We start from the raw sequence: 17,338 nt of genomic DNA, 5'->3' as shown, positions 1-17,338 counted from the left end.
AAATGAGGTGGATCAAGGCATGTGATTCAGTATGCAACATTTAAACTATAATGAAATAGAGCTTCAAATCTGTGAATATGTATAGTCTTCAATATGGGTGTAGGACCTTTGAATCTAGCTGTAATTAATTTAACTTATTGGTATTAAAATTCCTTATGGAGAGAAGGAAATAATAATAATCTATACATTTTAAAACTAGTTGAGAGAGAAATTGAGATTACACAGTTCTGTAAGAGCTAGAAGTAAAATGAGCTGAAAAGCTGAAAGCTTGACCTTATTTAAGCAAATGGGAAATTTTGCCATCTGTTTCTTAGTTCAGTGCCCTTTCTGTTGAGTCCTGCTGCCTTTGCATGTATTTTCTTTAATAGTATATAGGATGTGACTGATAAGATTTTTAATTTTTTTCTGTTGACTTTAGTTTTATAAGTAAGATCACAAAGCTTATTCTATTAAAAAAAGAGATTTATTGAAGAAATAACCAGAAAGGCAAGACTTTTAATATATATTTTGAAAGCCAGCCAGTTACCAAGTCAGCAAATTTGACGGCCAATTTAAAAGCCCAATAGTTCCTCTGAAATGCAAAGAAGGGCACTACACCAAGAATAGCAAAACCTTTGTCATTTAGTTAATGACTGTTAACACCTAACGTGGAAAACTGTGGTTTATTGTAGGGAGTCAGGTCTGAATTGTGTTCCCAAATCTGCTAATGACTCAGTCTGTGATCTGCAAATTATTTAGTCTTCAGATTTGACTTAAAAAAATGTGGAAGATCTATCTGTGTCTTGAGTAAATTAATAGTCCTTACTTGGTGAAGTGGGAACTTCTTGTCATCGTTATTATTGTTCCCATACAAAACAGAGATAGCAATACGTCATTACCTTCAGGGGAAAGTTTTGAGCTCTGGCAATGGAAAATGCTAAGGGAGTGCTGAGCAGTATTGTAATATAGACGGCACAAGAATTGTTGGAACTCCTGAAAAATTTAAAACCAGAAATTGTGATATTCTTTAAGAGTCTTAGTATGGCAGTGATTTCCTAGTGTGCTGAATACAGAAATTTTACTGGTAAACACTACAAATGAAAGGGTGCAGTACTCCTAACTGGCCTTGAGGAGGAACATTTGAACAATATATGCAGGCAGCATCTCTTTCAGAGCCACTGTGGGACTTCATTTTGGGAAAATAATATGCAGCAAATTACTTGTTACTAGATGCAAATCACAGTCTTCAAAATATAATTATGCATTTTTAAAAAATAAGTTCTTCATTATATGTATGTGACTTATGAGGAAATTCTGTCTTAAAACAAGAATCACATTTGACAAGAAAATTTTGGAAGCTTGTTGTATGGATTCATTTTTAGAAATTATGTTTTAAAAGCCTTTATTTTTTAATTAGTATTTTAGCTACTTTTAGAATTAAGCCTTTGTTCCAACAATGACTTCAGAAAAAGATTAAAAACCCAAACAGTTGACAAGGAAAGAGATTCAGAATTGGCTGTTTGAAGCATCTTATTTGTTTATATCTTTTTAACTTATTAACTCTATTTGACAGAGAAATGCTTTAGAGAAAGGAAAAATATTACAGTTTCACACCTCTTCTCCTTTAATTAAGTGCACGAGACCACAAATGTGTGGGATCACCAGGAAGCTCTTAATTAAAAATAAGAATGGCAACATTTAATATTACTAAAGATCTAAGAAAAGAAAGAAGTTGGAGAGAGGAAGAGGTAAATCTTTGGTTGCCTTTCTTATCTTTTACATGTATTTGTTGTCTGAGAGGCATAAGGTGATTTCTTTCTTTCTTGCTACGTACTTCACAGGCCACTTTTATTTCTCCTGGTTTCTTTAGCTCTACGTATCCAAGGACTGTTCCTTACTAGGTTATTTTGAAAATAAAATGATGGGGTTTGATTCGGTCTTCTTTGTCAGATAGCACTTAAGGATCTTTGTGTTCAGCAATATGGATATATAGCAGATCAGCTTATATGCATTGAGGAAATTTTATGTTTTACTCTAGAAGGACGTAGTAAAAAATTCTGATTAGTACTAGTGCAGGTTCAGCTTCAGTATGTCATCAGAGAAACTTCACGCTCTAGGTGTGCTGACTCTCTTTTAATTCCGTGTGTTGTCAAGAAGCCTGTAGTGAGTAGATTGTCATGACATAGAAATACTGAAAATGTTCACATAGACCACTTAAGCTCTAATATCATTGTTAAATGCAGGAAGAAGACTCTGTGTAAGATTACCTTATTTCAGATAGATCTAGGTATGCTCAGCACTGACCTTGTGGGAGGATATCCCCTGAAACCAGCATGGTTGAGTTTAGAGCAGACCTTGAAAAGGGCAGGTGATGCTATTCATAGGAAAGATCTCTGTTTTGGCCTCTGCTGAATAAGTGTCCAGCTGTAGCTGGTCTGAGAAAGGAGGCTTGAGCCAGTTATTTCTGACATGCAGTCTCAGTTTTGCTACTAACTTGTGTCCTTGGGCAAATCACTTAATCTCTGTGCCCTGTTTACACAAGCATTAAAAAAGGAAATTTTTTTCTACCTCACAGACATGTTCTAAGTGTTTATTAATGTTGGTGCAGCACTTTGAAGTTATAGAGTGCTTTGAAGTTTTTGTCCTTTGAAGTATTGTTTTCTGACTTCTCAAAGATGAATGTTTATTTCTTAAATTAACACATGCCCATGCTTTCTAGCTTATTTTGTGTTGCCATGTCATCACCAAATATACATTTAATTTTCTCTATTTTAATTTCTCAGAGATGAAAGCACCCCAAACTAACACCTTGCATGTTGCTGAACGAACATGTGAGGTGATGTGGGCATGGAGTGAGGAACCTGTAGAGGTCACCATTTCTCCACCGAGGCTTTCCTGCTCTGAGCCCGGAGCCTGCAGCTGCGGTCACTGTCTTCTGTTGAAACTGCATGTAATGCCACTGAGTGACTTCCAGTAACTTCTTGTGGTCTCTAGGGCATTTTCTTGATAAAATTGATGGAAAGCCAAACATTAGTACCACGGTTTCACTCACCGTGATATTTTTATGTTTCCCAATGTGTACTTCAATTTCCTTTAAGACAATTGTTTGCAGTACTGCCAACTGTTTACTGGGGACGTATCTCACTGTAGAATAACTAGTCTGTGAGAGATAATAAAGCCAACATCATTATCTAAACATCATGAGGGATGGAGAAATATATCTGGGTAATCAAGGCATTCTCATTAATAAACATGACTTGGGAATAAAGCCTTGTTTTGGATAACCAGAAATGTAAGTGGGGCCTAGCTGGTTGAGGTTGAACTATATTTAGGTATAGCTAGATTGAGGAACAGCCATGTTAGAAGCATTCATGATGATGATTAGAGTGTACTTGACTTATTATAACACTGGAAGAGAAGCTGACTAGTCAGAATGTCTGCAAGAGAGACAAAATGTAGTGCTTAGTTTTGCTTAGAGATTAACTGCAGTAAATTAGGGAAGTCAAAAGGGGAGCTTTGGCACTGAATGATCTTGTTTGTGTTAGTCATATTTCTGTAGAGACTAGGCTTGGGGCCTTCCTGGTGCTGAGAAATGTCTACCCTGGCTGGTATTTAAATATGAGGTGTTCCCTAGCATAGTGCCATCCTCTGAGTGGTACTGGCACACACAGAACATGCGTATGAGCAGGGGCCTGCTGGAGGGAGGGGAAAGCTGATCTCTCCAGTCTCACTTTTTCCATCTCAGACTAGCACACTGGGCTCCCATCTTATCCTCTCTGCAACTTAGGCGTTGGCAGGGCATAACCACGCCTACAGAGTCCTGTGCCAGGTCCTATACTTGAAAGATGTGCCTTGCAGAAGGCACAGCTTCTCAGCTTTGTCTGCTATTCATGGATGATTTCAAAATACTAAGTAATAATACAACAGCTGATATAATAATTCAGGTATTTTATTCTATTTCCAGTACAAGTCACGATTTTATCCCAACACTATAGTACTATTTCCTCAAGTATAGATAAATGAAGATCGTGTTAAGTGCTACACCTGTACAATGCAAAATTTTCTTTTTTCCAAAGATTAGCGTGTACTTTTATGAAGTTCCCACCCTGGGGTAATTGTAAATGGACAATTTACAATTTACAAATGGACAACTGTAAATCTGCAGAGTGCCACTGATGACTGTAAATGCTGATAGAGCAGACTGTCTAGCTGGACCAAACTGTAAGAACAAGGCTTAATGTACATAACTTAGCCAAAGTGAGGATTAGTGTTGTTTTTCAGTTTACCATGCATGTATTAGTGAAGTTTAAGAAGAGTGACCAAGCTACTTAGAAACCATTTTTTGCCATTCAGGTTTTTGACTAATTAGATTTCAGTATTTTTCCAAAGTTCTTAATGGAATTACTTGCCAGGTATTTTTCTGAAAGGCGACATAGTGAAGGTAGAAGGAAAAAAAAACCTTTCTTAATTTGGCTTCACAGAGCTAAGGAAAAACAACGTTCTTGTTTCAGAACATAATAAATAAAATAATGGTTTGATACAACAGAAAAATGTTAGTAATTATATGATGAAATATATATTTAGTTACCCTAATTTTCATAGTGCAAAGTAAAAAAAAAGAAATATTAAAATTTTTGCGTCTACGTGATGAATATTACTAGTTATTTGTTTCTATACATATTTATGCTGCAAAAGTCTTTACTGTCACCAGCTTAAAGAACTGATTTTCCTGTTAATCTATTGACTAAACCTAGATGGACACTAATACTGATTTTACTAATGAGGAGATACCATTTTCCAATTCATTGTCTTAAAGTTGTATCAGTGTTATGATTTTTATAATAATTATCATATTAGAAGTTTAAATATGTCCTTTCAGACCAACGCTAATAGAAAGCAGTTATGGCAAAATGCTAGCCCTCATATCATTAGCATAAAATGTACATGATGTAAAAATATTAAGTTACTAAATGCTGAGGCAGCTTCAAGGATGAGCAAAACCAAATGGAGAGAGGGTCAGGGTTCTTCTCCAAAATAGGCTGATTTTTTTTCTATTTAAACCAAACAAGCCCTTGTGGTTTTGAGTCGGGAACATATGGTTTGTCAGTGAAATCTTACAGAAGCAAATACTTTATAGAATCTAATCTTAACTGTTGAAGACTCTTTACATCCCCTGTACTCATCGGGTTAACCTTACTGGTAGCATTACTCCCTGAAGGTTAATATGGTGGTGCCACTAGATCTCCCACAGAAGCCTTTTGGCTAAATTTGCTTTGTAGATGGTAGGGTAAATTATGAAAAACTATTCTGAATTTACACCAGTACACAAGCAGAATTTTGTTCTTTCTGATTATAAAATGCTGTAGATATGAATAGAGACTAATGTGACTTTGAAAGGAAATAATGTTGAGCCACATCATAAACTAGTTTTAATTGCTGTTATTTATTAAGTTATTACAGTTAGATGTCAAGCATCAGGCACAGCACAGACATTTACCTAAACAATGTCTTGCTAATGAAGTCTCCAAACACACACTTTGAAGTTTTGCCCACTCTGAGGAATCCATTTACAGTAAAATGTATATAAATTTTATTTATTATGTCAAAAGAATTTTCAAATCTATTTATTTTAGTTCCACAGCTGTTTTTTTCCAACTTGAAGAAATATAAAACTTACTTCAATTCAGTGTGGAAAACAGTATCGGTATTTTTTCTTCTGGTAAGAAAAATTACGTTACAATTATTCTGTAAAAAAATGCAGTATTTCTTCTGAGTTAATGGTGATAAGCTTTAGTTTTAAAGCTTACCACCACTATCTTTTTCATTATCACCAGCAGCAAAAAGATACTGTGATCTTGCAAGTAGGAGAACAGATAGTAGTGAATAGGACCTCAGTTAATTCCCTCTTTAAACCTATTAGAGCGCAATTGAAACAGTTGGGCCTGATTGAGTCTAATTTGTCTTCCTGATAGACTTGTAATACAACGAAAAAGATTCCCTGCATCTGCTACCTTAGGCCTCCGTAAGCTTTATTTTCCCCCCTTTTTTCCCTTAATAGTCTAATTTTGTTTCTTGTTTATCTGTTTACCTTGAAAATGGTTCCTGTATTTCCTCCTCTCTGAGCTTGGAAAGGTGGCTACTACATTGTGGGTCCTTTAGGTTTTTCTTATTGCCATAGTTTTACAGAAGACTGATAATCATTAGCACCATTTTTAAAAATTCGGTGCAAGCTTATTTCTGATCCTTGAGTGACTGTAATTCCTACATTACTTCTTTGCTTCTAGTTTTTCAATAGCATTGTTCACTGCAGTGAAGCAAGTGAGAAGGAAGGCAACTCAGGATTAAGATTGCCTGGCAGTGCTGCTTTAGCTTCATTACTTTGTCTAGAATTTTATATTTAGAGAAGTAAGTTGATTTTGGTTATTATCTATAGCACTTTTCTAGTCCTTAGACAATTCAAATTACTCAAGGGGCTTGCTTGTAACCACATTTTTTTTTTAAATTGGTATTTTTTCCTTCCTTGTTCTGGAAGAAGATATGGCAGCATTTAATGCTTTCTTTTTTTTCCCCCTGATTACCTTTATTATCATTCCTTTGTACTCCATCCTGATCAACTAGTTAAAATCATCTTGGGTTTTCATTTGCATTCAGTTTGTTGTACATCAGAATGAAATTTAATTTTCCTAGTATAGCAATGCTAGAAAATCATAGGCATGTAATTGTTTCTTTCTTATTAGTGTTTTAATCTGTTCACAATTCTGTCATGTGGTGAGTACCTTTTGTTCAGTTTCACAGTATTTCTCATTGCTAGAGGGTTTTCTGAGGCATATAAAGTTGATTCTTTCACATGTCATCTCCTCTTTCCAGTTCTTACAGCTTCCACTGACTTCTGTTTGAATCCTCTGGCTTTGACTGACTATTTTGGTTCCCCCAGAATGTGTCTTCTTGTATGTCAGGATCTGGATTTATGCACCTCACATTAGTTTCAATTCAGCAAAGTATATAATTATACATCTAACTATAGAGAGGTGCCTCAGTGGAGTGTAAGTTTGACTCCCAGAAACTTTAGTAGGACATGAGCACCTCCTGTCTCTTTCTGAATTCTGACTTGTGCTTTAGCATTAAGGGATTGATTAATTGGAACACTGAATCAGGACCTCAGCTATGCTCCTGTCTGTCTGACTCTGAGAAATACCCTTGTTGATCTGGATAGCTCCCTAAATCACAAAGTCCTGACAACTCCTCCAGACTCATGGTGTTTGCTTTCCTTGGCATATCCCAAAACACCCTTCTCTGTTCAGCTGCACCTGTGATATTCCAGCAGCTCTCTTTGTTCCCAAGCCATTATGTCTTCCTACTCAAATTTCCATTCAAAGAGTGATTCATGCAGCAGGGGAAAGGCATGACCTAGCTGCCCCCTCAGTTTCCATCGCTTTGCAAATCATGTGCAGTCTCATCTGAACTGCAGCTTTCATTTCAGACTTCTCTATTCCCATCCCTGGAATTAATTCTTTTATTCCTTACTCCTGTAGTCTGCACTGTGAGGAGAGACATGTTTGCTGCATAAAGTCTTTTATTTTTTAAACTAGCTTTGGTCTCAGGAGCAATGAAAACACACCAGCATGGATTTTCTTTCCCCTAGGAATGCCTTTTCTCAGAGCAGATGAATACATATGGTTGTGACCTGTGCCGTAGCGACTCTGTGGACAAAGCACAAGCTTGACTCGTTATACTGGCATCCTTTTTTTAATAATAGCTTTCATACTCTGAATGTTTGGTTCTGATGTCCGGCTGGAGGGAATTGCACAACTTCACCAACAGTCTTTACAAGAGCTCCATGCTCTTCAGTCATTCTTTCTAATGCTTTTGATGTCTTCCATTGTCCCCTGTACTACTTTCCTCTTCATCCTTTGAATATTACTACCTTATGCCTTTTGAGCCTCCTCTTCCACCATTATTCCTCTGTCATCAACCTACTCATTTACAGCTTTGGTCTCCTTTACTGTGCAGTAGGAGCATTCCCCTATTTGAGAAAGTTTTTAAGGTTTTTGGTTTTCCCCCTTGCCTAAATAGTAGATCTGGGTTTACAAGATTCTCAGGGTTAAATTGTGTTCTCTGAGACTTCTGGGACTCCTGCCAGGTGATGTGGAAGATACTGAAGAGGCATCTAGACCCATTGTAGTCTACCTGTAGGTATATTTTCTGCTGTTACGGTTCCCAGTAAAGCAAACTCTTTGGCTCAATGTGTATAGCATAGTAGTACACAGAATAGTGATATACCCACTAGCGAAGTCAGAAGGCCCAAATTAAGGAAATAATAGTGTTTTTTAACAAGTACTTGCACGGTGAATTAGCTACAATAAGTAAAGAGATGAGCTAGAGGATCAACCTTCTTTTTCCCCTTGTGTCATAAGACGTAGGGAGAGCTTAGTTTCAACTAAAAATTAAAATAGCATCATGAAAATGGGATCAACATGACATCAAGAAATGACAGAAGGGATACTGTAGTGACAGCTCAAGCTATATTAGTACCTTCATGTTTAATTCAATAAAATATTAGTATTTAAAATTTATCTGAAGCAGCCAGAGCTTGCAATGGAATTCATAGCAAACCTACTAGAGAGTATACATGGCCATGGCATGCTTGCTAGAAATATTGGCAAATTTAGCTTAATTATAGCAGATTACATCTCAGATTTGCACTTTCCATACTGTTTTGGTTTGGTACCTGTATTACTTGCTTTTTGAATATTTTGGATCAAAATCTATTAAACTTACTTTGTGCTCTGTAGGCTTGCTTTTTGTTAGTTTATCTTACAACAGGTTGCATTAATGTTATCCCGATGTGACTTTCAGTTTTGCATGGATTGGCACTGAAACCACCAGGGTGGTAGTTTGTGTCCCCTTCCCCTCTTTTACTCACTGGCATCATTTCCATCCAACAAAGCTTTTCAAAAATAAGGAAGGAAAAGGCCTTCCTGTACAAGCTTCCTGTGAATCCTATCCAGATATAAAAGACTTGTGTAAAAGCTTGGCAGGCGATCCCAGCATATGCCACTTAGTGACTTCCTTATTTTATGCTATCATGCCACGTACAGCAAATGAATCTGAAAATCAGAGTAATTTCCATTCATTTTCAAATATGAAATTTTAAATGGTAAATTTCCTATCTATGTGTATAACGCCCACATTTTAAATTAAAAGTTTTGAATGCTGACAGCATTAGTCATAGGAAATCCTGTATGAACATCCAGCACTTAAGTTGGACCTTCCCCTAGATCACACCATAGAAGGAGTTTACAGGAAAACATTCTGTTACTCTTAAATAGTGCATTGATTTTTAACCCTTTACATGTCATTGCATCTGGTATGACAGTGCTTTTTTTTTTGTAGACCCTATTTCCCACTTTCTTGTGATAGAAATGGTATTGAAAAACTATATTTCAATGCTAAAATTTTCTGTATTTTAATAATATACTAGTAGCATTCTATAGATATGTATGTATACCTTACCCCATGAACACCAACAGTCTTCAGTATATGCTATTCAGAAGAAAATTAATTTGAAGAAAAAATACTGGTTTAGAATATTATATTGGATATAAGGGAACCAAGTGCTACTAATAGCAGGATGTAGAATTTCTTTAACGTTGCATACATATGGTTAATTCTCATACCAACATACTGCATAAAATACTACATACAGTATTAGTATTTTAAAATATTTGGTGCAAAAAAAAAAAGTTGGTGTTCACAGAAACACAGAGCTTAGATAAATAGGCTTTGGTGTGTGCAGTTACGCTACTTAATCCATTGCCTTTCCCACCTTTCTGCCCCAACCACTCCCAGGGTCGGGGCAGTAGGCCGGGATATGTGTATCCAGCTCATCCACCACAGGACACTGCCATTTGTGTGTGACCTTATGGAGGGAATGGTAGAGACCTGTCACCCATCCGCTTCTTCAGCTGTCGTTAGAAGGGTGGCCATTGCTGTCAAGCAACATAATAAGTAATTGACGGAGGTAAAATTTTAAGTTGGGCATATCACCTTACATTCATTCTCTGTACTTGAGGTGCACGCTGCCGTGGATAAAAGTCAGGCAAAACAGGTTGCCACAGACAACAATTCATGTGCACCTTCAGTGCTGTGGTAGTAGTCTGTGAATGGCAGTGGGACTAGCACTGCCCTCAGAGGAGGATTTACTGGATGTGAACTTCAGTGTCAGCAGTATGTTACTACCTTAAAGAACAGACTTGTACCATGATGCTGAGAGGGCAAGTACATTAATATTCACATGTTAATTACCAGCTTCAAACAAACTGTACAGCTCGGTAAAAACAGAAAGCTAAACAAGCCAGCGTAACTTTCTAAATTAGACTGTAACATGGGCAAGGCATGAAAGTACCATATACAGCTATGTTGCACAGTGTCATTTTCATATTACATGGGTGAACCGACTTTGATAGTTTCTTTGTCTTAACTTAAAAGGAGCCATCCCACAATGGACATTTATCTCTTTAAAAAAAAAAAAAAAAATCTAGTTATCATCTTCATTTAGTGGGAAAACCCCACACATGATGAGTTACTGTGGAACAGCTGGCTTAAATTAAGGTTTCAGACTTAAGGAAGGAATCCCAGAGCATAAAGTATCAAATAATAGCTAAATTCAAGATTAGGATGAAGCTTGCGATGTTAGGCATTGCAAGCATATATTAAGCAAATGAACTTAAAGAATCAGTTTTTTTTGTAATGCAGTGACTCATAGTACTCCATTTTTAGGTCAAAATACAGCAATGTTTAAATATAGTTTAATAAATGAATCAAAATATATTTTAATATATCATTGTTCATAGGTGAGAGGCCTTAGATTATGGAAATACTGATGGATGACAATAAAAGAAGTAGAAAGCTGTTAAAAATTCCCAGTATTTGAGAGCTATACTTCTATTCTGGCTCTTCTCGTGAACTTAAAGAGCCTTTTGTATATTTTTGGAGTTTCATCGTTACAGGTAATAATATTTGGTTGTATATGCAAAAGTGATAATTTTTACTGGCTACATGGAGATTTTCAACCTATACTTATAGAAGTTCTCTTTTTTAACTCATAAACTCGTGGAGTCATAGAGTCATTTAAATCAGAGTGTAGATCTCTGTGAAGTCAGCGTTATTCTGAAGATCCAAACCAGAGGGAAGATTTAGGTCACGACATAGTTTGGGGCTTTTTGGTTTTGTTTTTTAAGCCAAGACCTGGGCTGCCTGGAAAAAGGAGAATTAAGTTCAGTACTTCTCTTCTGCACTGTAGATCTCCCTTGTGCTTCACACAACCAGCAGTTACGGAAAATTGCGTAGGACTATGAAGTAGCTCCTCGTGTAAAGCTGTAGGTGGCATTTGAACTCAGATTCATTTATTGTTCTATTGTCTGATGTGGTATCAGCTGAAGCCCAGAAACACTGAGGAATCTGGTTTTATTTTTGTATGTTAATTGCTAGGTCTGTCTTGCTTGTTCCTGAGTCTACACAGTTGTACAAGACAAGGAGTTTTATTTCTTCTTAATGCCCTTAGATCACTACCACCACCATAGAAGTTAGACAGTCCTAAAGAGGCAGGGAAAGGGTGAGATCGTTAGCAGTGTGCTTTCATAGATTGATGGGCCTGCACTTCTGTGCTGATGGGCACTGTATTCCCGAAGGGGATAACGTTAGCTTTTTCTTCTTAGATTGGACTGTGGATGTATCAAAACACTTAGAACTAAATTTCAGGAGAGAATACTATTAGAAAGGCTCCAGAAGATCAGGCGGCACTATTCTTCACCTGAGCTGCTGGTGTTCCTAATTTGGAACAGATTTGGGAACGGAGCTGTTTCTAACAAAAAGAATAACTTCATAAGATCTTTTCTGCCCGGAGCTCATTACTTTGCTGCTTTTGTCACCATACTTTGTCATTGTTACCTTTAGAGTTTGATTGGAAATGTAACTGGCTGTGCTAGTAGCAAACAGATACTATGGATAGATACCAACTGTGAGAGCATTTCGTTAACCAAGTTGCCACATTCAACACACAGCCACATAACCATGGAAGCAACAACAATTAACATTAAGTTAAAAACCAAGCCTTTCTCATATTGCCAGTCTGACATTTCCTGTCCAGTGAAAAACACAGAAGCAATTTCTGCACGTAAGAATGATAATGCAGTGAACAGAGGGGGCCAAGGAAATAACTTGAAACTAATTTTGGGTGTGGTAATGTATTTTGTAAGTAAATTCAAAACAGAGGTGGAAGCCAATATCAGGAACATGTGCAAGAAATTCCATTTATAAGACTTTGAATAATAACCTCACTGCCCTCTTAAATAGTTTTAAATATATATACATAAAGTTAGTCATCTAACAAAAACAGTTTCATAAGCAGGTATACCAAGGACTCACAGTTCTCGTTCAAGTTAATAGGTGCATAAAAAATGTTCACTGTGAAAGTCAAACTATGTTTTATAGGTTTGTCCATATGGGAAGCTGAGCTTGTTTAACTAAAAGTGTGAATTCAAATTAAGTTAGTAAAACTTGTGCAAAATCTGCCTGGGCATTTTTGTACTGTAATTTAAATTGGTAAGAATGAATTTGAGTTCTGACTCAATCTGTGGTGATTTGAAGATTGCTGGTAAGCATTTCTTTCAGAAGATGCCACATCCCTACTGCTTGTACCTGCGTTTATGTTCCACCTCCTTAACAGAATATGGGAAGCAATGCAGATTAAAATAAGTATCCTGCAATATTCCAAAAAGCACTACCAGCACAAATGAGGGAGTGGAGAAGAAGAGGCAAAGGAGGAGGGTAAGGTGGCTGCTCAGGCTGGCACTGATGTGAAAAAAATGCTTGCACACATCAAAGCTGAGCTCCCTGAGGCCTGGAGGCGGATCTGTCAGTGCTCGCCTGGTAGCAGCAGCCCTTGTAGCAGTAGCAGCCAACCGTTTAAGCTACTGCAGTCCACAAACTGGCATATAAACCTAAACTGCTCTATTGGTAGCTTCTTAAAACACCACAGCGAAAGCTATTCAAGGTCATGCAGCAAGACCCCAGGTTATATCAAAAAAGTAAAACTGCATACTTATGTACCAACAATCAGTTTTAAAGAACTAAAGCCATGCAACTTTCTTAGGAAAATGAAAGTTTAGTCTGAGGCTAAGCAAATTCCTGATAAGAAAAAAAGTCTCTTGAGACAAAATGTTTTGCCCTTGCTCATTTTCTTTCTTTCTTTCTTTCTTTCTGCTCTGGAAATTCTGACATCCCCGTTTCCCAACATAAGATGATACTATGATATTTAAACATGTTTTCTTTCCAATGTTTATCAGTGGCCTGATTTCCAAAACTGGTCTATCCAGCATCTTTAGGACTTGTGCTACTTCTTGGTAACTGTCAATCAGTATTTTGAGAAAGAATCAAATTGGTCAACTTTATTGTTAATTTTGGAAAATTGCACAGAAGCAAAAGCTGTCAGTAGTTGTGAAGCTTAGTTGGGGACACTTCCCTAAATATACTAAGCTTAGGTGGTTTTGGGAGTGCAGAAGTGGGAAATAAAATTTAGAAGTCTCTACCCAAGCTATTGTGCTAAAAGCACAGTTAAGTCTGCATAGAGAAAAGCAGCCTGCTTTTTCACAGGTCACAGCCCTGAAAACCGATGTAGTGGGAAATTAGAGAAAGATGTGCTGCTACCTGCAATGTTGCACTGGAAAGTTACTGGTTAGAAATCTCTGCTTCAAGGAGAAGGAACCCTGGCAAAGACCACTAAATTCTGCTTACGCTCCATCATTTAAAGAAGGAAACTTTGCTGTTAACTTTTCAAGGGTTAGTTTTGGTCAGTAACCTTGTTGCAGACTAACTGTAAACTCTTGTACTGTCACTCCTGAAGTCAGCTATACTTGCTGTATATCTTTACATAGTTTTTATGTAATTTTGCATATAAAGCACTTTGTTAACCGATTAGAATATATATGTTTACAAATACTGTATCTGGTTCAGTCAGGAAGCAGAGAGAATGGACAATCTGTATGATAGCAAAGCCAAACAAGAAAACTAGAGATAGATTTTTGCCTTGAGAATCTGGGTTCTTTCTCTCCCCTTCAGGTATTTGGGTCAAACACTTGGTGATTATTTAGAATGATAAAGATCATATCTTGACTGGGGCCCGGAGACACCACTGGAGGCTTCATGGTAAATCTTGTTTTTATGACTTCTTGTAACATTCGGGGATACCTTATGTTTGTATAGGGGAAAAGAGAGTGTACATTATCTATATGATGCAGTAGAGTAAAACTTTGCATATGAAAATTTGTTCATCACTAACACATGGTGGATGTTTGCAGAACTTTTCTGTTTAGTAAAAGGAAGTGTCTCCTGATTCTAATCAGGTAATCATTACACCCTGGTTTCGTCCTGACTAGAGGCTCCTAAGTTAAAAAAAGTAGACTGCTGAGGCATAGGCACTTCCAATTAGCAATTGAGTTTTCCCAGATCATTCTCTGAAGAGGTCTGCACTTTTCTGTTAACCATAAGGAAAACCTGTGGTGCCTCCTAACCTAGATTAGGTGTCAGAAGTTAAACTGAATAAATCCCGAGCTGTATCTTTAAATGTTATGACTTCATTTAAAAAGTAACTTTTTATGTTTTACTTCTCAAGGTAAAAATAAAACAACAACCAGAGCTTGCACGGTGGGTGCAGCACCTCACAATTTTTACTACTGCTAAAAGCTCTAAAACTACTTTGGGACACAAATGAAAATGAACTTTTTATAGTTGCCATGGCGCTTTGATTTGCAGTCACACAGAGGTCAGTAACTTTGAGAACCACATCACTTGAAATAGGTAAGCTCCAGTTTTGGTAGTGCTAGGCCATGCTTTTAAACCTACCAGTAACCCATTCAGTGGAAATTCAAAACTTCTTAAGTTATCTCTTTTCAAAATGAATGCTATGTGAATGGCTTTGTGAGTCTGAATAGCAACATTCACTGCATGCCTGCATCATGCATGTTTTCATGACTTGTTATCTGAGGCGTAACAGGCATGATAACAGCAGACATCTAAAAGTCATGCCCACTAATTCGTAATCATGGATGAGAATTCAGAAAAATAGCCATGGACTCTCAATTTTGAACCCTTAGTGTCTTCTGAAATAACTGTGGTTATCCTATGATTAAAATGATGCAGGATCTCCCTACTTGCTGCAGTGATTATTTTAAGAATTCCGGGAAGCTGTTAAAATTAATCTTTTTTTTTTAGTACATTTGCATGATAGTGGATTTCATCTGAAGACTTTTCTGGCTACTACACTGTCTGAGCAAAGGCTCCTGTTGCAGGCATCCGTGCAGCGTGTTCCAGGACTGTTTGCTTTTGAGCTCCATCTGCTGGAATTGTATTTTGTTTCCCACAACTTTGGTGTTATGCTGCCAGGTTTCACAGGAATTGGCTTTAACTTAAAAGAGAATATGGAACAAAGTTCACAGTTCAGAGGAATTTCTAGCAAGTCGCTGGTCCTTTTGTTTAAGGGATCAACCTAAAGATTGCTTGGAGAATACTCAAAACAGAACAGGCTCTCAAAACAGAAAATGGTTTGGGGACTGAGGAAAAGAAGAGTAAGTTCTTCCGCCACTTTTGTTTGCAGAGTTAGTTTCTGGGTATTTTATAGAGCTTTGGATTAATCAGGTCAGTCATAACCTATCAAGTTCTGTATGAGATTTCAAAAATGGGTTACTCATTTTTCTGAATTAGGTTTTTGGTTTGTTTTCCCCTAATGTCTGTTGTGACTCTATAACTAAGAAAATTAGCAGTTTTCAATATTTAATTAAATTCTAAAAAAAAAAAAAAAAAGCCATTCTTCGTCATTGTAACTGTGTTTCTAGTATTTCAGAGTATTTAAGGACAGAAGAGACCATGATGAACGACTAACTTGATTTTTGTAGTTCCACTGTTCCTTAACAAAAATGTACTGCAAAGAATAACGTCCAAAATTGGAAAAGAGGGCCGTGCTGTGCAAAACCACTCTAAAACTGTTTAAGTAATCAGAGGCTTTCATGGTAAATTGTATGATGTCTTTCTACAAGTTTTCTAAGAAACAGCATTCTCTGTTCAGAGGATATGTTATAATGTTCATGTCAACAATAATATGTACTGTAGAATTAGGATTACCACCAGACCTTGGGTGCAAACGTTGTTGACAGTGCGTGTAATTCTAAAGAACAAGCACTTTTCTGGAAGAATTACCTTCTCAAAATGCAAACCACCTACATTTTGAATTACCTTTTCTTTAGTTGGAAGGCTAATACTACCTTCCTTCTCTCTGTCCCTAAGGTAATGCTAAGTGTTACTAAGTTATATTCTGCCTCATATGGGGTTTGTGTATATGGTAATTTAAAATATTATTTCCTTGCTGTCCATCTGCCTGTTAGCAATATTTTGTGTTTGCTTATGTTGTTTGCAACTTTTTTATTCTACATAGCAAACTTTGCCTCCATCAGTTTTAGTTTCTTGATGTGGGTAGCTCTAATCTGTTATACCTGCTGGTATATAAAGTCTTGGAAATAGGGGTAGAGAGGAAGAGATGCAGAAGAGAGAAAGTGCTAGGCTTGACATTAAAGATAACTATTCTTTTTTCTTCAGTTCTGCCTTGTACTTCTCATGGAGATGGTACGCTGCACTCTGTGGTGTACTCCACCGATGCCCCAGCTTGTTCCAGCCTGAGCTGATCCATCTGCCTCCACAGCCTGTTCAGTAACGCTGCCCGGGCTAATAACCCTGGAGCCTCGGTCAGGGTTATTCACTCAGGCACAGCACTGTGCTGATCCAGCTGTATAACTTCCAATTTTGCCGCTGGTTCAGGCTCCACACTCCACCGTGCAGTGTCCATACGTGCTGTGTGATACTAGATAAATGATGTAGGCCTGCTGTACAGTAACCTGGGTGCCTGTCAGTTAAGATTCTTTGCTTCCTGCAGAGTTGTGGCGATAAGACCATTAATGCGTATGCAGCAATATACTTCATTGAAAGGCCTATTTACTTTTTCAGAAAGTAATTATTGTAGTGGATTTCTTAGGCTTCTGCATGGGACAAAACTGTCAGTCATTTTTCACATAGGTTTGTAGGGATCTTGTCTGTATTTCTTGACAGCTTCCTATAAAACAGGAAGATAGCTAAGGTGTCTCTTGGTCACTAGACTTCATTGTTAAATGTGTATGCACTGCCTTAGGCTGGTATTTAAAGTGCCATGTTTTGAGGTCAGTATTTTTTAGACCTCCACAGACATAGGCAATTCAAAGATTTGGGCTCTCAGTAACTGCTACTGTGTTGTGAGATTGAAACTGGCTGGTATGTA

At 37.2% G+C, this 17,338-nt stretch overlaps 1 protein-coding gene across 1 annotated transcript in view; it reads left to right on the top strand.

Annotated features, from left to right (window-relative positions):
- The first annotated feature begins 2,768 nt into the window (after positions 1-2,768).
- The window catches only part of FGGY (FGGY carbohydrate kinase domain containing), a 327,463-nt gene continuing 312,893 nt past the window's right edge, over positions 2,769-17,338 (top strand). The window contains exon 1 of the mRNA XM_009636237.2: positions 2,769-2,929. The gene's annotated coding sequence lies outside the window, so the exon portion shown is untranslated. The remainder of the gene's footprint in view (positions 2,930-17,338) is intronic.

Source organism: Egretta garzetta, unplaced genomic scaffold (genome assembly GCF_000687185.1).
Source record: "Egretta garzetta isolate BGI_Z169 unplaced genomic scaffold, ASM68718v1 scaffold163, whole genome shotgun sequence".
In the NCBI taxonomy this organism is placed as follows: domain Eukaryota; kingdom Metazoa; phylum Chordata; class Aves; order Pelecaniformes; family Ardeidae; genus Egretta; species Egretta garzetta.
This window is presented reverse-complemented; position numbering and strand designations above follow the sequence as displayed.